This window comes from Acomys russatus, chromosome X (assembly GCF_903995435.1).
Source record: "Acomys russatus chromosome X, mAcoRus1.1, whole genome shotgun sequence".
NCBI lineage: Eukaryota > Metazoa > Chordata > Mammalia > Rodentia > Muridae > Acomys > Acomys russatus.
The window spans coordinates 39145993-39171176 of NC_067169.1; the positions used below are offsets into that span (position 1 = coordinate 39145993).

At 40.6% G+C, this 25184-nt stretch overlaps 1 protein-coding gene and 1 non-coding gene across 5 annotated transcripts in view; one reads left to right on the forward strand and one right to left on the reverse strand.

Moving 5' to 3' along the window:
- Positions 1-25184, forward strand: part of Tasl (TLR adaptor interacting with endolysosomal SLC15A4) — an 83914-nt gene that overhangs the window by 24553 nt on the left and 34177 nt on the right. Inside the window, exon 1 of one of the 4 annotated variants that reach the window (XM_051141242.1) lies at positions 15427-15537. The exons of the other annotated variants lie outside the window; for them this stretch is intronic. The gene's annotated coding sequence lies outside the window, so the exon portion shown is untranslated. Of the gene's footprint in view, positions 1-15426; positions 15538-25184 lie in introns of those variants that run through there. 4 annotated transcript variants of the gene reach the window in all.
- Positions 473-662, reverse strand: LOC127186112 (U2 spliceosomal RNA). The gene has a single exon (XR_007830343.1). It is a non-coding gene; the product is annotated as a U2 spliceosomal RNA (small nuclear RNA).

Below are 25184 nucleotides of genomic sequence, written 5' to 3' on the forward strand. Positions count from 1 at the left end.
GTGGGGGTCATATGTGCCAGACAGAAGAGTCAGGTCTCTCCTTTGACCTTTATTTTTATTCTGGGTATTGAACTCACATTGTCAGGTTTATACAGCAAGCGCCTTTACTTGCTGAGCCATCTCACTGGCCCAGCAGTTTGGCTCCAAATGTTGAAGCATTGCTTATGTTCTGAAAAGAATAAGTCTTCAAACTAAAGCCCATGCCACTAAATAAAATTGGTTTTCACTAGCAAAGGATAACAACAAGGGGCCAGTGAGATTGCTCAGCAGGTACTTATTGCAAAGCCTGAAGACCTGAGAATGAACCCCAAAACCCACATAGTAAATGATGGATCAGCTCTTTCAAGTGTGTAATTTCCATACACACCGTGGCACAAAACCAGACACAAAACAATAAGTAATGTAAAACAAAAAGATTACAAAAAAGTGTCACTTTTATATTTTACCACCTGTACCCTCACTCCTGAACCATAGAGGGTACCAGTCATAGAGACACTGAAATATCAGATCACAATATAGAGTGGTTGAAGCAAATTATATTCCCTCTCCAATCTCCCAAATCCATTTAATGTATTGTCCTTAGACAGAGGATATTACCAGATAGTAAACTTAAGAGAACAAATATTATATACTTGATCCTAGGCAAAAGACAGAGAAATGATTAGTAGTTTATTTTAAAAACACTTTTTAGACAGGGTTTTGTAAATCCCAGGCTGACCTAGAACTCACTAATTAACAAGAACAACCTTGAAGTCCTAATTCTCCTGCCTCCACCTCTCAAGTTCTGGGACCCCACTACGTCAGAACTTTTGCTTTATTTTTGAGTCAGCTTCTTATTAAGCATCCCAGAATGGCCTACAAGTCAATTTTACTGCTTTATCTTCCTGGTGTAGACTGTGAGACAGGGTCTTATATAGCGCAGCGAATCTTTAAAAGGCTACGTAGCTAAGGATGAACATTAACGTCTGATTCTCCTGTCTTTACTTCTCACGCCATACAATGATAGGTATGCACTACCATGTCGTTTCTGGGATTACAGATGTTCATTCACCACCACTTCCACCAATCCTGCTTTATGTGCGCTGGGGATCTCTGGAATCTATGCATTCTGCATAAGTACTCTGCCATCTTAGGCTCCACCCCCCCTCTCTCTTGCTAGCTTTTTTATTGTCTCATATGCATGGGTTGAGTCTGGTCTAGAACTTACTATGTAACTCAGGCTACCCTTAAACTTCCAATAATCTTCCTGCTTTAGCTCTCAGGTGCTGAGATAGAATGTATGATACCCAAGTCTGCCTTCCTTGTTTAGAAGGAGGGCACTCTAAGCTGTACTCAAATTCATTATGCTGCCTAGACTAGCTTTGAATCCTTGACTCTCTTTTCTTCTAAGTACTGGATTATAGGCATGTGCCAACATGGTCTACTTTTTTTTTTCTGAGGCAATGTCTTCCTATGTGTCTCTGGTTCTGTCCTCAGACTTACTATGTAGCCTAAACAGGCCTCATAGGTGTGATTGTCAAATGTGTGGCAGTCTTTTTGCCTCTGTCTTCTTAGTGTTGGGATTGGAGATGTATACACCATGACCCCATATTTCAACTTTCACATAAGTTATATTCATGTGAAATATCATGTGAAAATTAGGTTGCAAATTGGAATTTTTTTATTTAAAAAGGCCAGGGGAAGTATGACTAATATACTTATTATCCCAGCAAACATAGTTGGTAAGGAAGAACAGAAAACTTCTTATATTCTTGTATGTATTATAAAACAACCAATTTATTAAAATTCAATGAAGTAAAAATATAAATGTCACCAATTGGTCATATGGGACTTGTTTGGTTTTCTTGTGGCTCCTGTGAAAAACAACAACATAAACTTTGTTGTTTAATACACACATTTATAATCTTAAAATTCTAAGATTAGCAGTTCAAAATGTCTCTCACTGGACTAAATATCAAGGTGTAGTAAGATTGCACTAGTTTGGGGAGATCCTTAGGTGGAATTGTCTTCTTATATTTTATTTGTTTTTAAATTTTTATTTATTTTATGTGTATTGGTCTTTTGCCTGAATGTATGTCTATGTAAGGCTGTCAGATCTTGAAGTTACGGACAGTTGTGTGCTGCCATGTGGGTGCTGGAAATTGAACCCAGGTCCTCTGGAAGAACAGTCAGTGCTTCCAACTGCTAAGCCATCGCTCCAGCCCCTCTTCTAATCTTTTCTAGCTGCAGTGATTACCTTCATTGCTTGAGGCAGCAACAGGTCAGTATGGTCTTTCTCACCTTTTATTATTTGGTCACCCTTGGGCACTGTTCAGGACATTGGTAGTTGCATTGAGCCTGGCAAAAGTAAGGTAGTCTAATTTCCCCATGTAGGTCAACTGATTATTAGCCTTTGTAGAAAATTTTTTGTTGTTGTTTCAAGATAAGGTTTCTTTGTGTAGCCTTGGCTGTCTTGGACTCAATTTGTAGAGCAGGATGGCCTCGAACTCACAGAGATCCCACTGCCTCTGCCTCTATAGTGCTGGGATTCCAGGCCTGTGTCACCATGCCTGCCTCACCATTGTAGAATTTGAAACCTTAATTTTCTGTTAGTATGTAAGACTATGCATTCATAGTTTCTGAGGATTAGAATATGGACAGTTTTGGGAGACCATTACCATGCCTACCACAGAATCTATGGATAAGAGCTGCTTCTCTTTACAGCGGAGTGCTCACTGAATATCTCATAATAAATATTTTTCCATGCCTGGTTAATGGCACAAAGCTATTTTATTATTGCACCTTTTAAAATGAAACAACTCCCAGTGCCACTCTGAGATGTCACAAGCATGTCAGAGGGCAGTAGCAGCCATCATTTGGCTTCCCACTATAATCTTGGTTTCTGTCCTTTCTACTCCCTCTTTTTCCATCTTCCTCCCTCATTCCATGCTCCATCCTTCTCTCACCTATTCCCTACTCTCTTTTGTTGTTGTTGTTGTTGTTTAAAATAAAAAGATCTGCTTTGTGACTAGAAAAGCCTCCAATGCAAAGCTGAGAGTGTGGAATGCTAGTGATTTGTCTGGAGAGGTCAAATGTGATGTAATATTTCAGTTAGAAGGAAAACCTAATATATTCACTTTGTACCTAAATTGAGCCCTGGAAGCAATTGTATTCTTAATTCTTTAATTGCTCTATCCTTTTCTTTATTTTTATTTTTGTTTTGTGTTTATTTGTATACATGTTTGTTTGCTGTGTGCACATGCGCACAGGCACTAGTGAGCACCTTGGTGCATCTGGGAAGATTAGTAGTCAGTTCTCCCCACCATGTTGATCCCAGGGATGAAATGTAGTTCATCAGGCTTGCTAACCTGTGTATTTACCCACCAAGCAAACTCATCCTCCCTTTTGTTTGGGTTTTGAAGACAGAGTCTCATTCTTTAGCCCAGGGTGGCCTGGAACTCATAACAATCCTCATGTCTCAGCCACCTGAGTGCTAAAGTGACAGACTTGGCTTTCAATAAATAGCTGGATATGCTATTTGATCATTGCACAATTCATACATATATTAACATATCATATTTGACTCTATAAATACCTATGTGCAATTACAATGTATAAAAACATTAATAGTTTCTGTTTCCAGTGATGTAGTCCCTAGAACCCCAGTACAATAAACAGAGGGGGATTGGGGAGGGAGGGAGAGAGGGAGGGAGGGAGGGAGGAAGGGAGGAAGGAAGGAAGATTGATTCTCAACTTGTTGAAAAATTTTTTATTGTTTTCTTCAATGGTGGTATTGGAACCATGCTAGGAAAGCAAGGTTCTATGCATACACAGTAGCTAACTGATAGATTTCCTCTACCTGTGAGGACTAGTCACTAGTTTTCTGCAGATAAGAACAAATTTAGATCCACTCTGGGTCCTATATACATTCCTTTTTAAAATTAACTGCAGTGTTTCAGGCGGTACAAAACTGCTGTCCATTCCCCAGAGTCCTCAAGGAGCCCTGGCTTTGCATTCCACAGAGTTTTGAAAGAGAAGCAGGAGTCAATGCTCCAGAGAGAAAGACTCAGCCCTGGTAAGGTGTGGTTTTCCTCACTGTCTCTTTATAACTACTTTTGTGTTCCACAAAAACTATACCCACTCCTGCCCCTCATGGAGACTTGCTTTGTTTTGGCAGTGTCAAGGACAGAACTGGGGTCATGAGCATACTGGGCAAGGACACTGCCATTGAGTTACATTCCCAGCTGCCAAGATGGAACTTTGAGACAGAAAAGTCCCCATCTTGTCCCCAAGACCAGCCTCGAATAAACCTTTCTTTTAACATATATCTGTCTCAGAGATTTTCAGTCTAGCAGTGAACAGCACAGAATTTCAGTTTCAGTAACACAGCTGAGTCACTTAATTTCCTCTACCCAAGTACTTTTTTGTCTCCTCCCTTACCTGGTTTTCCATAACGACCTCTTAGTTTCCAAAGAACAGCAAACATCATCTATAAAACATTGGCCAAGAAAGACACAAATAACAAATAAAATAAAAAACTGTTAAGGAATGTTCCTAGTCCTTCATTAACTTAAAAATCTGTACAAGTTAGAGCACTGTCTGAACTTTGATTCCTGTTACAAAAGCAAAGTGAGCTTTATATCCTTATAAATTTGAAGGTGCTTCACTGAATGACCTTCATGAAAAGGTGATCACAAGTACCCACCTTTTCCTTAACACAAATATTTAACACTTACAATAGAAATATAAACAGAACAATGATTTGTGATTTCTCAATATGTTCTTCCTTGCTGAAGTACCTTTAACTAGCTTTGATCAGTAGTCAGGGAAAACAGAGCAAACATTTTTGCCAATAGTAACAACACACAGATAGGAAAAATAAACCATGAAATAAAAGAAGTGGGGGAGAAAGCATGACACTATTCAGATTTTAATACTAAAGATGTATATCAGTTAACTCAGGAAATACAACTTCCTTCAAGTTGGACTGGGGGTGTTGTATTGTTTTGGATTTTGTTATCACAAAAACACCTATCTTTCTGTTAATGCACCTTTTTATTTGAATTCCAAAGTTAATGGGTAAGCTGATAATCAACTTTGAGCAAATGCAAAGGAGAGGATATTCATCTTATAACAACTGCCAGTAAAGATACTACCACTCTTTGTTGTACATTTCACAACCAGATTACATAACCTCCCCAGGGTATGTCATCAGCAGCAGTAACATATTTAAATAACATGGAAAGTACACATGGGTACTGGGCTTTTATTTAGTGTGGTTTCAACTACGCTGTATTACTCCCTGTCTTTCCTATTGGTATGTAGAATGGGAAGATAGGTAAGGCAAGGGTAACAACAAAAAAAAAATGTTCCTACCAGTCTGCTAGGAGAAAATCATAAATAAGCTCCCTATTAGTTTCATTGTCCTCTCAACCTAACACCCACGCCCACATTACATAAGGAGTGCCTAGCACATGAAAGAAGCTCTTTATATTGAAAATGACACAATAATGATGTGTTTCTCAGCTTTCTTTCCTTGTATTTACATGCCCAAAGCCACACGCGATTTCCCCTCTGTTCCAACTAGGACTTTTCCTCATACCACATTCACTTCCGTGAGAACCTCACATTTTGGAGATTGTCTTCCAGTTTCTGTTATAGTTCAGCCTTGAACAGGGTGAAAATTTTATTACCTGAAGAAGAAATGTGTCAAGCAGGAAGTCACTATTTGTTGAGAGCCTGTTACTGGCCTACACCTTTACCTAGTGGCAAGAGGATGAAATGCAAGAAGTGCACTCCCAAACAGGAGACTCTAATTCCTTTCTTTTTTATGATACACTTGACTCATTCTTTTTTCTTTTCTTTTCTTTTCTTTCTTTCTGTATGTCTGTCTTTCTCTCTTTTTCTTTTTGTTTTTGTCTTTTTGTTTTTGCAAGACAGGGTTTCTGTGTGTAGCCTTGGCTATCCTGGATTTACTTTATAGACCAAGCTGGCCCAGAACTACAGAGATCTGCCTACCTCTGCTTCCATGAGTGCTGGGATTACAGGCGTATGCCATTGTGCCTGTCAGGAGACTCAAATTCTATCCTTTGCCAAAAATGAGGATAGTTACACAAAGACTGGAGTGAATAATCTCATCAGTTTCCAACCCTGATGATCTAAGTTCAGTCCCTGGTACCTGTATAAAGTATGAGTTTCAGCACCAGATGCATAAAGTGAGGACATAACTGCTTCAATTTATCATTGAGGGGAAGGCTTTTATTGTAGCTATGAAGGCTTGTACAGCCAGAGGCATCTGGAAGAGTTCAGAGTAGACCTGACCAGTAGACTGAACCAGACCATGAGACCATGAAAGCAGTATATATGTGTGTCTGTGTGTGTGTGTGTGTGTGTGTGTGTGTGTGTGTGTGTGTGTGTGTGCAGAGAGAGAGAGAGAGAGAGAGAGAGAGAGGGGAGAGAGAGGGAGAGAGAGAGACAGAGACAGAGAGGAGAGAGAAAGACAGAGAAGACAGAGACAGAGGGGGAGGGGAGAGAATAGAGAGAGAGAGAGAGAGAGAGAGAGAGAGAGAGAGAGAAAAGAGTGAGGACTGACCAGGAGACCAAGAGAGCAAAGAGGGTACAAGGCCTACAAGGCCAAAGTGGCGGGGCTATATAGAACTGGGAAGTTGAGAGAAGGGACGCCCATGAGGTAGAGAAGTTTAGGGCAGGAGGAGGGGTGAGAAGTGCTAAGCCTGGATGCCAGCCAGCATGGACTGTGGACTCTGTAAGGAGTATTTGTGCTGTTGAGAGAGTTTGGAGGCCAGCATATGCTTTGGTATGCTAATAGGCACCACAGTTGGCCTTTTGTCCTGAGTTTCCTTTGGACCTGACAGTACCCTTAGGGTGGAGGGAAGAGAACTGACTGGCAAGTTGTCCTCTGACCTCTATACTTGAGCTGTGTTACTCCAGCCACTTTTACTTCACTGGCACACACCTCAGAAAGAGGAAGGGGGGCTGGAGAGATGGCTCACTGGTTAAGAGCACTGCCTGTTCTTCCAAAGGGCCCGGGTTCAATTCCCAGCAGCCACATGGCAGCTCACAACTGTGTAATTCCAAGATCTGACACTCTCATACTAAGGCACATTAAAATTAAGTAAAATATTAAAAAAAAAAAGAAAGAAAGAGGAAGGGGGTGGGAGAAGAGAAGGGTGGGGTTGAGGAGAAAAGATCGAAAGAAGAAACACCAAGGCCAGTTGTGCTGGCTGCTATAATCCCATCCCTCAGGTGTCTGAGACAGGAGTATTGCAGCAAAGTAAAATTTGAAGTTAACTTAGGCTACATAGCGAGCTCTAGGCCAGCCTGGGTTACAATATAAGATTTTGCCTCAAAAAACAAAGAACTAGAGGCTAAAGAGAAATTAAGTCTGACTACTCTTCCGTAGGTCCCAGGCTCAACTCCCAGCACCAATATGGTGGTAACTCTAGCTCCCGGGGATTCAGTTCGCTCCTTTGGCATCTTCAGACACCAAGCACATACAATGTGCACAGCCATACACAAAGACAAAACACCAGTACAAATAAAATAAATAATAATCAAAATAAAAAAATGCATCCACTTCAAACATATATCATGTTTGGTTTTTGTTTTGTTTTGTTTTTTAGTTTTTCTAGACAGGATTTCTCTGTGTAGCCCTGGCTACCCTGGAATCACTCGATAGACAAGGCAGACCTTGAACTAAAAATGATCATAATGAATGAGTTAACCCAGAAGCAGAAAGAATCAAATGGTATATACTCATTTGTATCTGGACACTAGCCCAAAGGGATATGTCCCATGAAAGTCTTCACTTACCAGAAAAGTGGGACAGAGGGGAGGACATCCTATTGGGACTTTAGGTGAGAGACGCATGGGAGAATGTGGAAATAGAAAGATCCAGAGGGTCCTAGAAACCTACAAGTAGATCATTATGACAGGCAGATATGGGCCCAGGGGTCCTGCTCAAACTATGGCACCAACCAAGGACAATACGTGCAGTAAACTTCAAACCCCTACCCAGATCTAGCCAATGGACAGGACATTTCTTCATAGTTGAGTGGAGAGTGGGGTCTGACTTTCACACAATTAATTAAAAAGAAATGGAAGCATGGGCTGGAGATGCTGCTCACTTGACACAATGCTTGCCTAGTGTGCACTAGGTCTGATCCCCAGCAGCACATGAAACAGACATGGTAGCACACAAAAAGGACACGGAGGCCAGGGTGTGGTGGTGCAAGCCTTTAATCCAAGAAAATGGGAGGCAGAGCCAAATGAATCTCTATGAGTTCTAGGCCAGCCTGATATACCAGAACCATATGGAGGATGGAGTTCTGGGAAATGTAGTTTCAAGGTACTTAAATTGATATGATACAAATCCACCATATCCTCCATAAGTAGCTTTGCTCTTTGAGGTTTGTTTCTCTTAGTTGGGCACCTCAGGAACCTTGACCAATATGTCATCCATACTTCCATAACTTTTCCCATCAATTATTATTAGGGGCTTTATTAATTAGATTCATTGTATGACATACCATTTTGTATCTAGTGGTTTAAGACAAGGAACATTATGATTATTTATTGTGATTCTGTATACTAGTTGACAGTTTCTCTCTGGTCAGGATCTGCTGGAAGCTGAGTGGTCCATGATGTATTTACTTACTGATAGTGTCCTATGGTAGGTCTCACTGTGCCTAAATAGGATAGCCTGTCTCTGCTCCACTCTGAATTCTATCCTGTCCTGAAAATGTACTGGCCATGAGTTGTTTTGCATAGTAATGGTTTGTGACATTCCTATGCACTCCAAACTGTATGTCAGATTATTCAGTTTTTGAAACTCAGTTTGGGATCTCCAAACATCACTGACTGTCATCCAGAGATTTTCTCTTCAGTAGTGCCATAGATATTTGTTTTCCACAGTTATTTAAGTTTGGTTTCCACACCATAGCACAGTGCTGGTGATGCCCTCAACGTGCCATGAGACTAGTTCTGTTTTTATCAAGTGTGCCCTTACTTTAGATTCTTTTATTTGGGGGGGGGGAGTTGGGATGGGGTCTCACATAGCCCAGGATGGCCATGAATGCTCTGTATTATGAAGATTGTCATTGATCTGTCCTTCCTTCATTCTGCCATTCAGGCTCCCCTTCCCTTCCTTTCATGGTGGCACAATTGCAGTGACCACCACTGGTGCATCCTGGGAGGAGAAGTGGGGCAGGAATAGCCAGGAGTGATGAGAAAGACTCTTAGGAGATAGGTTTCATTGAGATAGCTCATTTAATGGGAGTATCAACGGCTACTGAAAACATTTAGGTGCTGGGTAGGGGCTTTTGGGGTAAGTTTACATTTTTGACTAGGGGCCAGTGTTGGGGATGCCTCATTTTCATAAGGAGGAATTCCAAATACTGCTGGATATGACCTTATAAAGGGAGAGTAAGTTTAACTTGCCTACTGAGCTACATGACCTCCTGGCAGGGGCAAAGGTTGGGGTGCAGGGCTATGTGTGCCAGGACATGCAGGCCCAGGGTGGTAGGGGTGGGGATGGAGAGGGTTGCAGGGTGGAGCCGTCCTTCTCTTGTCGATCTCAGGATGAGATTTCTAGGATTTGGACAATGTCTTGACCCCATTCTTACTCTGAACCACCCCCAATCCCACAGCTCCCTGGCCCCATACACCTTCCAACTTCTAGGATTCCACATGTATACCACCTAGTCTGGCCCTACATCAAGTTTTGAATGTTGAAAATCCTCAAGGATCAATGAATAGCACTTCATTATTTAAGAGTCCTTGATGTGCCAAAGCTGGATGCTTTTACCTGCAGAAACTGTGGAAAGTGACCACCTTCTCTTACTTGGTGTTCTTTATCTCTTGGGCATTGACCTAGGACTTTGTGTGACTCTGTGTCAGGCATATGTGGAAATACATGTCTATAGTCCCAGCACATAGAAGACAGAGTCAGGAGGACCAAGAATTACAGCCTATTCTCAGTTATATAGCCTGCTCAAAGTCAGCCTGAACAGCATGAAAATCTATCTGGAATAGATAGGTAGACAGACAGATAGATAGATAGATAGATAGATAGATAGATAGATAGATAAATGGAAAATTAATTCTTTAAGCACCAGGATGGTGATGTGGGCCTATAGTCTCAAAATAATTAGAAGACTGAGGCAGGAGGTACCAGAAGTTCAAGGCTAGAATAAAAAACATAATATTAACTAAGGTAAACTAAAGATAAAAAGAAGATAAAATTAAAAATAAAGTAAGTTTCTGCCTATGGGCCATATCTCCAATGACAAGTCACTGGTGCAGATACAGGGAATTCATATCTGGGTCAAAGGTCAGGCTGTCTTCTTCATTACTGGAAATTATTCTCATGCACATTGATTCCACTTGGCATTACTCATTGGGACCTTACTTACCTGACTTTACTCATCAGTTAAATTAGCGTAAATCCAAGTTCAGTGAAGGCTTGGGTCACAGGTATACAAGTCATAATAGGTCCTGTTCAGTATGGGTCCCTCCCATTATTCCTTTATCACGTTGACCTTATCCGTCTCATGAGCAAACTATAATTAGTCATTGGCTAGTTCCTCAATGTGCAATCACACTCATATTTTCTGAATTTTACCCATGCTAGTCTCTTAGATTTCTATAGTGTGTATGAGAAAGTTGAAGAAAAAAAAAAAGACAGACAGACAGATACACACACATATGAGGGGGGTGGGGGACCAATCATACTACCATAATGTTCAAATGTGGAAATCAAAAGACAGCTTAATTCTCTCTGGCCACCATGTAGATTCTGGAGATCAAATTTTGGTTGCCAAACTTGGTAATAAGTGCTGTTACCCCATTGAGTCATCTCACTCCCCTTCTCATTATTCTTAAATTCATAAACCTTCTTCCTCTGCTCCTCAAACTCTAATTGCTTGGTTAGCAGGAATTTACTAAAGTTGTTCCATTGTTTTTTTGATAATTAAATCAGTTGTCATAAAACTTCAAAAATACTAAGTTGAATGAATAGACTTTTAATTAGGGTCTCAAAATGGAGCAGAAAATCTAATACAAACAGAATGGAGGTAAAAGCTGTGCCCAGACTTCACATGAGAACCACTCTAGACATTTAGTTGAAATACCTCTGAAGTCTGTGCCCTCAAGGTGGCCTAACTTAGAGATTCGCCCTTTTACTTCTAAGCTTCCAGTGGAATTTATCTAGGCAGTGGTTGGAGTTCTACTGCTAGGAAGTACTCCTTTAAAAATTTTTCCCATATAATGTATTTTGATCATGTTTTCCCCTCCCCAAATGCCTCTCAGACCCTTACCACCTCCTTGCCCTCTTCCCTCACCACCCTTGCGTGCCTTCTCTGCTCTCATGGCCCAGTTCAGTCTGCTGTCCATGTTCAGCCTGGATCTTTCCAGGTGTCTCTGGATGCGCTCTCTCTCATATCTACAATAATACCCTTCTCCTCAACCATACCCAGGAGTGGTCTTGTCCTCATTTTCATTCACATAAACATACAAGTTGCATACAGACTGAACAGGGAGTATGTATGTGTTTAGATTATATATACATATATATGCATAAATGTGTGTGATGACAGTTAATGGAAAATACTCTTAATAGGAAAATGGGAAGGCCTTAAAATGAGTGATCCCTATTGGGTTTGGAGTTGCGAGGATAGGGTAGGCATGAAGGAGTTGATGAACCTGAGGAAAGTAATATTCCTGCGTACAATAAAGGTTAGTCATCACTTCCTTTTTCATTCATATTCCTGAGGCTTTTGGAGGGCATAAGCTGAACTGAAACTTCAGGCGGAAAGGGGCAATGAATGTGAAAAATAATGAGGTTTATATAAAAGGATTTGGATGGAGAAAAGGAAAGGGGCAAATGATGTAATTATATTATAATCTCAAAGAATAATAAATAATAATAATGTTGACAGTTTCTATTTTTAGCACAGTGGTCCTCAAACTCCCTAATGCTGTGACACTTTAATAAAGTTCCTCATGTAGTGACCCTCAAGTATAAAATTATTTCATTGTTACTTCACAACTGTAATTTTGCTACTATTATGAATTGTCATGCAAATATATGATATGCAGGATATCTGCTATGTGACCCCCACTAAGGTCAAGTCCCACAGGTTGACAACCTTTGCTTTAGCATATCCATCCCTAATCCCTTGCTCCACTCCCTGAGACACCCTCCTGCATTCACATACAGTATAGTTTTTAAAGAACTACTTATCCAGGTGGAGTTGTGCCTAGTAATTCTTGCACTAGAGAAGGTCAATCAGAAAGATCATGAGTTTGAGGGGAGCTGAGCTACACGTTGGGACTTTGCCAAGTAGGACATTTTCAACAATATAGAAAAATTTAAGAAAAAGTAATAAATAAATAAATAAATAAATCACAAGCATGCCAACTTCATTGGTTACGTTTCTTACTTTTGTAAGAAAATGCCAAACAGAAGCAACTTAAGGGGAGAATCTTCCCTCATAAGTTTAGGAACTAGTAGGCTTTTATTGAGGGGAAGGCACAGGGGCGCATTTGGCTTTCATTTGCATCAATAGCTTGCAGCACAGCCTGATACACCTTGGCAGACCCAAAATAGAGCTACTGTGAGTTACTGTATATGAGGGTTAGATTAGTTAATTCCTTGAGGTTTCCATCTTGTTTTCTTTTGTTTTAAGATGTGGTCTTGACTATGTAGCGCTGGTTGTCCTGGAATTCACAGTGTAGGCTAAATTGACCTTACACTTACAGTAATACTCCTGCCTCAGCCTCTAGAGGGCTGGGACATTTAAGTTTTGAGATCATACTTCAATGTATAAGGAATTTATATATTCTGTTAGCTACTGTTTAAAACTCAGATGCTTCAAAGGAGGGAAAAATTACCTGATATCATAGTAGAGGAACAAGTTAAGATTCAAAAGGATCTGGGTTTTAAATCTTGGTCCTTGTTTGTGCTTATAAAATTATTTGCATTTTTCTTTTCTTTTGCTTTTTGTATGAGACAGGATCTCATATATCTCAGCCTAACCTTCAAATTACTAGGTAGTCAACACCTTGAACTCCTATTTCTCCTGCTTCCAGCTCCCAAATACAATATTACATGAATGTGCCAAGCTTGGCAACATTTTTTGGTACCACATTATTTTTTCTTACATTTATTATATTATTAGTGAATTGGGAAGTGTACGTACATGTGTATATGACTATGCATATGTGTGTGCACACAAATATGCAAGACAGTGTGCATGTAGAAGTTAAAGGAAAACTTTTGGGATTTGGTTTTCTTCCTTAATGTGGGTCTTGAGATAGAACTCAGGTTGTCAGGCTTGGCTGCAAGCACCTTTATCCACTAAACCATTTCTCTGGCTCCAGCATTGTTGCTGTTTTTACAGTTATTTAGTGTGTGTGTGTGTGTGTGTGTGTGTGTGTGTACATGCCATGCCATGGATGTTCTCTTAGTTACTGTTCTATTGCTATGAAGAGACACTATGACCAAGGCAACTGTTAGAAGAAAGCATTTAACAGAGGGCTTGATTACAGTTGTAGAATGTTAGTCTCTGGTCATCATAATAGGAAGCAGAGAGCGTGGATCTGGAGCAGTACTTGAGAGTTTTAAGTACTGCTCCCTGGGAAGTAGGCAAAGAGAGAGACACTGGACTCTGTATGAGCTTTTGAAACCTCGAAGCATGCTCTCAGTGATACAGTTCATCAAACAAGGCCACACACATTCCAGGAAGACTGTACCTCTTAAACCCTCCAAATACTTCCACTAATTGGGGACCAAACATTCAAACACAAGCTTATGGGGCCATTCTCTTTCTGTTTTTTTATTTTTAATATATTTTATTGGTTTATTCATATTACACCTCAATTGTTATCCCATCCGTTGTATCCTCCCATTCCTCCCTGCCTCGCATTTTCCCCTTACTCCCCTACTCTACGTCCCATGAAATTCTTCACTTACCAGGAAAGTGGGACAGAGGGGAGGCCATCCTATTGGGACTCTAGGTAAGAGAAGCATGGGAGAATGAGGAAATAGAAGGATCCAGAGGGTCTTAGAAACCTACAAGAATAACATTATGATGGGAAGATCTGGGCCCAGGGGTCCTGCTCAAACTATGACACCAGCCAAGGACAATACGTGCAGTAAACTTCAAACCCCTACCCAGATCTAGCCAATGGACAGGACATTCTTCACAGTTGAGTGAAGAGTGGGGTCTAACTTTCACACGAACTCTGGTGCCTCATATTTGACCATGTCCTCTAAATGGGGAGGCTTGGTGGCACTCAGAGGAAGGATAGCAGGCTACCCAGAAGAGGCTTGATACCCTATGAGCATATACAGGGGGAGGAGGTCTCCCTCAGTCTCTTTCAATTCAATGCACATCTAGAGGTCTAAGAGAATCAGTTCTCACATTTACGCATGTCCTTGATGAAGCAGCAGATGCCAATTTTATCAAATACTGACCCTTATATAGATTTGTAAAAGCCTTCTTGGTGATGAAATGTGATGCATGCAAGAAATGCTTCCTGCTGCATAAGGAAGCAGATGAGATGCTGGGAACTAGCAACTTTCTCATGAAATGGCATTTTTTACCTGAAAGAACAATTGGCAAATTTTAATTTTGTAAATGTGGAAATTTGGCAGACATTTTCTTACAGTGAATAAAAGATATCTGCTACTTCTAGGATAGCAATTGTTAGTCAGTATTCCCAGTAGAAAAACTTAAGTTTTCAAATTAAAATTAAAATTTTAGAGAGCTATTTTATAATTGTTTTTTATTATTATTTCCTTTTTTTTTTTTTTTTTTTTTTTTGGCTTTTCAGAGTAGGATTGCTCTGTGTATAACCTTGGCTGTCCTGGACTCACTTTGTAGACCAGGCTAGCTTCAAATTCACAGTGATCCACCTGCCTCTGCCTCCCCAAGTGCTGAGATTACAGGCATGTGCCACCATGCCCATCTTATTATTTACTTTCATATGTATGATATGTACATGGGTTATGTAAGGTCAGGGGACAACTTGTATAATCAGTTCTCTCCTTTCACTTTTATGTGTATTCTGGGAGTCAGACTCAGTTCTTCAGATTTTTGTGGCAAGGATTTGACCTGATGAGCTATCTCACAAGTTCTCCAGTTTATCTTTTTTATTTACTATTTATTCTTTGAAAATTTCATATGTTTCTACACTGTATTTTGATCATATTTGTCTTAGTCAGTCCTCTATTGCTGTGAAGAGACACCATGGCCACGGCAACTCTTTTAAAGGAAAGCATTTAACTGTCTCTTGCTTGCAATTTCAGAGGTTTAGTCCATTACCTCATGGTGGGGAGCTTGGAGGAAGACCTGGTCCTGGAGAAGTACCTGAAAGTTCTGCATCTGGATCTGTCGGCAAAAGGAAGAGAGCAACACTGGGCCTGGCTTGAGCTTAGGAAACCTCAATGCCCACCTAAGAGACATGCTTCCTCTACCAAAGCCACACCAACTCCCAGAAGGACATTTCCATACTGATGGAATCACATTGCTCTGACAAGTATGTCTGGAGGTCCTGTCTGTGGACAAGTCTACAGATTCTTTGTCTTCCTTTTCAATTCAGCATAAGCTTCTGTGCTACAGATATGTACTACCTTAGTTCATTTGTCCCCCAGTGATGGGCTTTGACTTAGGCTGCTTCTTATTTTCTTGTGTAAGAGTCTGAGTTGCAGACCCCACAGTGGCTGAGGGTTGATGGCTAGATGCTTTGGGGTCTATAACCCAGATCCTGTCTAGCTGATGAAATTGCTCCTGGTGCTCATCAGGCCTTATCATTGGCTATAGCTGAGGCTGATGCCAGTTCAGAGAGGGAAAAGCTAAATGTGGCCATAGCTGCCAAGTCGAGTAGAGTTCTGGATGCTCCCAAGCCCCTAGAATTACAGGTGCCACCTCATGATCCAGAGCTGGTAGAAGTTGCCAGCCCTAAGCAAATGGCAGCTCCATAGAGCAAAGATGTTGCCCTTGTGTCTTCAGGGTCTTGTCTCCAAATAGCAGCATCTTGGGTGTCTCTGGACAAATTTCTGTTCTAGTACCACTTGCATCCAAGTGTGGGAGGAGGTGTTGGGAAATAGGAGGTGGAAACACAGCTGTACCCAAAGAGAAAGAGAAGAAGAGGTCTCCAGCAGGGCTTCCCTGGCTCACTGGCTGGGAGCCTCCAGGTTAAGGAGGGTACACTCCCATCCAGGACACCAGTATTCCTCCCTTGGATGGCTTGACAAGAAGCATGCTCTGATTCCCCAGGGAAGTTATCCATCTTTCCTAGGGCCCATGAAAGACATTGCTGGTCTGAACAGCTGTGACTTCACAGCTCAAGCAGTCTCTGTCTTAGGATATGGGCCTGTGGCCACATTGTGGTCCCACTGGAGCCTCCCTGGCTTCTCTTTGATGTTCACCCTCTCAGGTTCTGAAACCACTTAATGGAGTCACAGCTCTGGAATCTCGATCAGTTTGGCCACTTCTTCTCTGATGTTTATATTGGGATATGGCTTCTGTTCAAAGGCCTGAATTGAAATTCAAAGAACTTGGTATTGGTCTTTGTCAAACTTGTTCCTCTTTTGTCTCCGGATTGATTCCAGGAGACGTGACAGAAGCTATGGTTGGTTGTGTTCTTGTAGCTGATCAAGTACCTCAGTAGAATCACGTTAGTTCTTGACCTGCTACTTTTGAAAGTCATATTTTCTTGCAGAAATGACTTTAAAACTCAAGGGCCCAGGTGTGGCAATGCACAGCTGCAATCTCAGCACTCAGAAGGCTGAGGTAGGAAGAGCTCGCAAATTGAAGGAAAGCCTGGGCAGCGTACTGACTCCAAAGCCAGCCTGAGCTGCAGAGATCTTATCTCCAAATAATCAAAGAAACAAGCTGGGTGTGGTAGATCATGCCCTCAATCCTTGTACTTGGGAGGCTGCAGAAGGACTATTGTAGCCTGGGCTACAGAGCAAGACCTTATCTCCAGAACCAGAAATAAAATAAAGTAACAGCCCCATCCCTGCCAAACAAAACTCAATGGAGCAATGATCCAGAAGTCCTTTGACAAGGTATTAGTCTTCTGGGGACAGACTCTTGTCTTCTCTCAGGCTACTCAAGTTTCATACAGTTCTGAATACTCATAAATTTGACCTGGATGAGTGAATTCTGCTACTTGACTCCTTAGCTCAAGTGTTCAGAGAGAACCCATGTCAGAGGGTCAGGAAGAACCAGTTTTTCTAGATTTGATCATCTTGCACTTAGGAAAAAAGCTTTGTAACTAGAGTATCATTTCCTTATGAATTGTAAGAAAGCAAATAGATGAAAGGAGGAGGTCAAATGCATTACCCTGCAATGCAAACTAGAAAGTAGATTATAAGAAATCACAGTGGAGAAACAAAATTTCCCTAACAAAACCTACCCTTAAATTCAACTTTCCCTCTTTCTCCTTTTTAATATTTCTTTATTATTTGCAATTATACTTAAATCATTTTCCCTTCCCTTTCCTCCCTCCAAAGCTTCCCATATACCCCTCCTTGTTCTCTTCATTTCAAATGTCAGGGACGCTTTTTCAGCAATATTATTCATATATATATATATATATATATATATATATATATATATATATTCCTAAATATATAAATACAACCTGCTCAGTCTGTATAATATTATTTGTATGCATGCTTTCAGAGTTGACCATTTGGCATTGGAAAACCATCCTGTGTGCTATCCCCTTGGGAAAAGCTTTCTTTCATTCCCAGTATTCTTTAGTTGCCTATAGTTCTTTGTGTAGGGTTGAGAGGCCTCATGAGCTCTGGATGTCATCATATTGCTTAATTAACATTTAATAATAATCTACATGTACTTATTATGAATATTTAAATATTCCTTATAATTATAGTACAAATGGTACCTGTAAGATATAAAATCTAAAAGAAGAAATAAGTAAGTAGTGTTAGGGCTTGCTCCTTGTAATATAGCTGAAGCTATTCAGTATTCATTTTTGTTCATAAGGTGAAACTAAGTTCAAAAATGTTTTTAATTTTAAAATTATTTATTTATTTATTTATTATGTATACAGTGTTCTGCCTGCATGTATGCCTGCATGACAGATGAGGGCACCAGATCTCATTACAGATAGTTTTTAGCCACCATGTGGTTGCTAGAAATTGAGCTCAGGACCTAAGGAAGAGCAGCCAGTGCTCTTAACCTCTAAGCCGTCTGTTCAGCCCAAGTTCAATTTTTTTTAAACTCTGCTTCCTAGAAATAGTTATTGATAGCTGACACTATTAAATCCTGCCAGAGAGTCAAATTAGCCTTCTCTTTACCATGACTCAGTGGTGTCATAGTTCATGCTCTGTTATCTCCACCCTTGGCTACACTTGGGTTACACTCTATGTTATCTCTGCACTTGGCTATTCTCTACTTGTACTCTGGAAGACCATAACCACTGCCTCACTTACCTCACTTGGGACCAATCAGCTTAAAGGTTAGCTGAGAAAACTTTGTCTAGTTACCCAAAAATGTAATATTGCTTTGTACAGTTAGCCAGAATGTGTTCCTGCCCTCACTGTGTCTTTTACATTTGGTTTTTCTATTAAAAAGCCTGCCCTAAAAGCAGGTTGAGGTCACAGTTTGGCTCCCAAGTCCACTGTGTCCCTGACCATGGTCAGTCTTCAGATATTGCATTCAATAAACCATCCATATCTGACTAAGACCAGAGTCTGAGTGGTTTGTGCTACTCTTCTTGGACTACAACAGTAGAAAAAAAATATCTATTTTCAAAATGTCACAATAAGGTTTATAATCAATTATGTAATGATAAGATATTAATTTGTTATTTACTATATATTTTATAGTGACATAGCTATCAATAAAAGTAGAAATGATTCTATTGAAGGGTGCCATCTAATTAAAAAGACAATACCAAAAATCATTACCTTAGTTGAAAATTTCAAACTTTTCTCTTATGGTAAAACAGTAAGAATGTAGCCAGTTGTGGTGGCACACACCTTTTATTCCAACACTTGGCTAGGCAGAGGCAGGCAGATCACTGTCAGTTTGAGGCCATTGTGGTCTACAAAACAAGTCCAGGATAGCCAAGGCCACGTGGAGAAACCCTGCCTCAAAATAAAAAACAACAACAACAAAAAGATAAGAATGCAGTTAATATTTTTTTAAAGATTTATTTATTATGTATACAGTATGCATCAGATCACATTATAGAGCCACCATGTGGTTGCTGGGAATTGAACTCAGGACCTCTGGAAGAGCAGCCAGTGCTCTTAACCGCTGAGCCATCTCTCCAGCCCAAATGTAGTTAATGTTAAACTGTAATTTATTTTTTTCTGTTTAACCATGCTTATTCTTTTTCCAGTTAGAGGTATATGGAAGCCATTCAACGACTTAACATTTTGGCTAAACCTTATTAGTTTTTTTGCTGGCTAACATCGGGCTTATAATAAAAAATATTTTCTGAATATTATAGTGATCAACTGGGCATGTTGGCACACACCTGTGGAGGCAAGCAAATCAGAAGTTCAAAGGTAGCTTTGTCTATATAGTGAATTTGAGGCCAGATGTGTTGAACTACATAAGAGTCTGTTTCAAGAAACCCAAAGCCCAATAGGCACATCACATACGCCTTTAATCCCAGAATCTGAGAGGCAGGAGGAGGAGATGTTTGAAAATTTATGGTCAGTCAGGGCTACATAGTGAGACCCTATCTTAAATAAAAAACCAAAAACCAAAATACTGAACTTATTCTAGTAAGAGGTAGAATATGAAATTAGTGTTCTGGGATCAAGCCTATCATCCCAACACTTGAGAGGCTGAGCCCAATCTGGACAAAATAGTAAGTGCCAGTCCAGCCAGACGTATAGTGTGAGATTCTTTGTGTCGCCTTGGCTATTCTGGACTTCCTTTTGTAGACCAGACTGACCTCAAACTCACAGAGATCTACCTGCCTCTGCCTCCCAAGTACAGGGATTAAAGGTGTGCACCACCACACCTGGCCAGTGTGAGATTCTTTTAAAAAAATTTAAAAAGAAATAGAATAGAATCTGATCTGAGGTATCTATTTCAGGGGTAGGCCACATGTGTGAGGCCTTGGTTCCATCCACAGCACTGTCAAAAATTATAAAAAGGGAGATTATTTTTAGCTTAATTGATTATACTCTTCCTTCCTTCCTTCCTTCTTCCCTTCCTTCCTTCTTTCCTTCCTGAGGTAGATTGAATGATATACCCCCCCATAGTCTTGTGCATTTGAATACTTGGTCCTCAGTTGGTGTCCCTGTTTGTGTAGGTTTAGGAGGTGTGGCCTTGCTAGAGGAGGTGTGCCACTGGGGCAGGCTTTGAGGTTTTGAATGCCCAGGTGCTCTCTCTGCACCCCATTTGTGGTTCTAGATGTGAGCTCTTAGCATGCTGCTCCAGATGTCATGCCTGCTTGCTGCCATGGTTCCCCACAGGGATGATGATGGACTCTTATCTTCTAGAACTAAGCCCCTCCAAGCCACCATTTTATTAAGTTCCCTTGGTTATTGTGGCAATGGAAAAGTACTAACATATCCTTTCTTTGTATGGTCCTGGGGCTTGAATCTGGGGCTTCATGCATTATAGATGACCACCCTACCGCTGAGCTATATACCCAACCCTTTTTTTAAATGAAGTTTCAACAAATTATTTAATCTGGTTTCAAATTCACTAGGTTAGCACAGCAAGGTATTGAACGTGTGATCCTCCTGCCTTTGCTTGTGTGAGACCATGCCTCATGTAATTCATGCTGGCTGTTAACCCACTACATAAGTAGCTGAGGATGACGTTGAATTCCTGGCCTCCTGCCTCCACTTCCCAAATGTAGAGATTACAGGTTTTCATCTTTATGCCTGTGTCTGGTTTTGTTTTGATTAATGGGATATTAGCAACTTAGGCACAAATAGGGCTTAAAATATTTTGGGGGGTGGATAGCTGTCTTTTTGGTACCCTTGTTACGTCACTTACTTGCTAGACAAGTGCTTTATTTTCCCTCATTACCCTGGCCAAACCCAAAACATGTGACTAAGGCTACTTGGTCTCTGTCACCATCTATTGGATTCCTCAACTGACTATAGACCAGTGGGTCTCAACCTTCCTAATACTGTGACCATTTAATACAGCTCCTCACATTGTTTTGAACCCCAACTATAAAATTATTTTTATTGCTACTTCATAACTATAATTTTGCTACTGTTATGAATCATAATATACATATTTTTGGATCTAGAGCTTTGCCAGGGGGGTCTTGACTCACAGGTTGAGAAACACTGTTATAAACAAATCATCAATTCCAGATTAGATCATCCCAGGCTGGTCTAAACCAGAAAATGCCACCTACAAAATTGTGAACTAAAGAAATCGCTACTATTTAAAAACAGAAGCCAGATGTGGTAATGAATGCCTGTGACCCCAGTGCTTAGAAGGTGAAGGCAGAAAGATCAGGATTTCAAGGGTAGTCTGGACTATATAAGACCCCTTATCAAAAAAATTAATAAGTGACAAACTAAATCAAACAAAAGCCATAAAATGACAGAGTTCTAGAATGGTTTGCTATGCAGCCATTGGGAAGCAATACACTCCAAATTCTGGGATTCCCTCCTCTACTTAAATGGGCCTTTCCTGTTTCTACAAAACACATCTGATCATACTCCTTTCTAAATGCCTTTGTTGTTCCTCAGTATTAACCCTAATTTTCTTTGAATGTTTCCTCAGTTTTTCTATCTTCCACGGACAAAGCATTTTTTATATTCTTCAGTTATGCTTTGTAACTTTTAAAGCATGATGATGCTGGCTTTAGACATTCTATTCAAGAAACTAGAAATGGCTCACACTACTTGCTAGTAATCATAAAGCCTAGAGTTCAGATGCCAGCACCAACATGACAAAAAAAATCCTGGAGTTTCTGAAAATCCCTGTAACTAACTCTCGAAATGGTGGAGATGGGAGGATGGCTGGAGCTTTCTTGACTCTATCATTGCTGAGTAAATAGGAACCCAAAGTTCTGGAGGAGACCCCAACTCAAAGGCATAAAGGGAAGAAGAAATACATGCTGTCTTCTAGATTCTGCATAAGCACACAGACATGTATACTTTCTACACACATGCACATATGGACGGACACACATACACACAAATAAGTAAAAAGTTAATTTATTAATTAACTAAAATTCTATTTTAAGTATCTCTGTAGTTTAACACAGCAAAGGTTAATGAAAGTTAATCTAAACTAAGAGTATACAAGTAGATTGTTAACTTTTTGTTCTTTTTATTAATTTATTCATATTACATCTCAGTAGTTATCCCATCCCTTGTATCCTCCCATTCCTCCCTCACTCCTACTTTCCCCCTACTCTCTCCGCTATGACTATGGCTGAGGGGGACCTCCTCCCCCTGTATATGCTCATAGGGTATCAAGTCTCTTCTTGGTAGCCTGCTTTCCTTCCTCTGAGTGCCACCAGGCCCTCTGCCCCATCTAGGGGACGTGGTCAAATATGGGGCACCAGAGTTAGTGTGAAAATGAGTCCCCACTCTCCACTCAGCTGTGGAGAATATCATGTCAATTGGCTAGATCTAAGTAGGGGTTGAAGTTTACTGCACATATTGTCCTTGGCTGGTGCCATAGTTTGAGCAGGACCCTGGGGCCCAGATCCGCCCATCATAATATTCTTCTTGTAGGTTTCTAGGACCTTTTGGATCCTTCTATTTCCCCATTCTCCCATGCTTCTCTCACCTAGAGTCCCAATAGGATGTCCTCCCCTCTGTCCTACTTTCCTGGTAAGTGAAGACTTTAATGGGACATGAATTTTCCTGAAATTCTTCCAGTTCCTCTCTATATGTCTCTTTTATGCCTTCAACCTGCTTGGTTGCATCCTCCTGTAGTTGTTTACAGATTTCATTAGTTTCTTCCATTATCACCTTCCTTACTAAGGACTTGAGGTTGTTTTCTTGTATTTCTATTATATTTTGGTTGTTAGGGTTGTTTTCTTTGGGATAGCTGGGATCTGGAGATGCTGATCTGTTTTAATTTTTGTTGTTTGCATTCTTATGTTGTCTTTTAGACATTTTGCTCTTTCTGTTGATAGGAAGTGGCTTCTGGTGTCCTTTACTAGTTGCTGAGAGTGGATAGTTGGTGAATGATTATAGGTCACGTAACCTTGCCTGTGGGGATCAAGGAGTTTCCCCTGGAACAGGCAGGTGACCTAGTTTCCACCCCTGGAGACTTTGCTCTACACCTTAGCCTCTGGGCTGGGTCAGCAGAGGTATGTTTCTGACTGGTCCCTTTCACGTTAGTGCTGCGATTCAGGCCAGCTGTTGTAGGGTCTCAGATCAAGGTTGGCAAGCTCTGGCTGGGCAAGTTGCTCCCGGCTGTCTGCACTTCCCGCAGTCTGTAATCCAAACCTTGCCCAGTTCAGACTCACTGAGCTATAGATACTTCAGGAGTGTCCAGCCTCTCCCGAGAGCATGGGAGATCCTGCCAGGGATGTGTGAAGTGTCCAAGCTGGGTTCTAACTGCTCGAATCTGCAGGCTCTGTCCCCTGCGCTCTGATCCAATGTGGCCCCTGTTTGGCACCGACCCACATACTTAATTCGGGCTTTATCTGCCATCTCCAGCCTGCAGGTGCGTTCCGTTTGAGCATCTGGAAAGTGGGTTCAGGACCTCCATGGTCTGTTGCTTGACTGGGGGCCAGGCCCACCAGTGGTCAGTGCTGTGTGGGACCCCACTGGCCTAAAGTTCTCTAGATTTAGCTGTCTGTGGCTCCATTCAAGTCCCTGGTCTCCATGCAGTAGATCAGATACAGTGCTTGCTGGGCACTGACATCTTGGAATCCCCCGACTTTTTGTTCTTTACTATTTTTTTTATTAACTCAGTAGTCTATGTTATATATATATATATATATATATGTATATATATATAATTTTGTTTTTTGTGACACAGTTTCATGTAAGACAAACTAGCTTCAAAGTTGCTATGTAGCCCATTGATGACCTACGGAAGACCTTTCTATCTTTCATCCTGTCCCTCATAAGAGCTGGGACTTACTTCTGGGATTAAACACAGGGACTTGATATAAAACACTCCAAACTGAGTCACAGTTCCTGCCACATTTTCACTTTTCTGAAACATTGTCTCATAATTTAGCCCAGGCTTGCCATAAACTGTGGATTCTCCTGACTCAGCATCCCAAATACTGAAATGACAAAAATGATAGATACCATTATATTCAGCTTTGCACCACATTTAAAAAGTATTATCTTATTTTGAATATGTCCATTTTTATGGGTTCTTATGGATGTAAGTTTTTCATCATTTCTCTCCAAACATACTCTGTAAAATACTTGTATATAAGATATAGACCATATTTTCCATAGTATTCTAGCCATGGAGCTAAAAAAAAAACAAAAAAAACAAAAAACAAAAACAAAAAAAACAAAACCCTGGGCCCAAATCTCTAGCACCTACTTTGATGCATAATCTTGAACAAAATAATCTTTCTCATTGTGTGCAATTGTTTTGTGTGTGTGTGTGTGTGTGTGTGTCTAAATCTGTAACCTGACATAGTCTTGAACTTCTACACACCCCTGTATTAGCCTCTTAGTTGTTGAAATTATAGGACTAGCATTCTCTCTGAAAGCCAAACTTTATTTTTTTAAATAATCATACTCTCCTGAATTGTGAACCAGTAATAGTGTACTTACTTAGCATACATGAGGCCCTGAGTTCTATCTTTGCACCATAAAAATAATAATAAATAGCAGGTATATTTTTATGGTTGCATTACATAAATCAGACATTTTAGTCTACATTCTACATGCACTAGACATCTGTACTGGCTGGGTTTTTTTTCTTTTTTTTTTTTTATTAATTTATTCTTGTTACATCTCAATGTTTATCCCATCCCTTGTATCCTCCCATTTCTCTCCCCCCCCCCCCGGCTGGGGTTTTTGTGTCAACTTGATATAAGCTAGAGTAATCAGAGAGGAAGGAGCATCAATTGGGAAAATGCTTTTATACAGTGGGGCTGTAGACAAGTTTGTGTGGCATTTTTAAAAATGAGTGTGGAATGGGACATGGGCCAACCCATTGTGGGTGGTGCCATCCCTGGGCTGGTGGTCCTGTGCTCTATAAGAAAGCAGGGTGAGCAAGTCATGA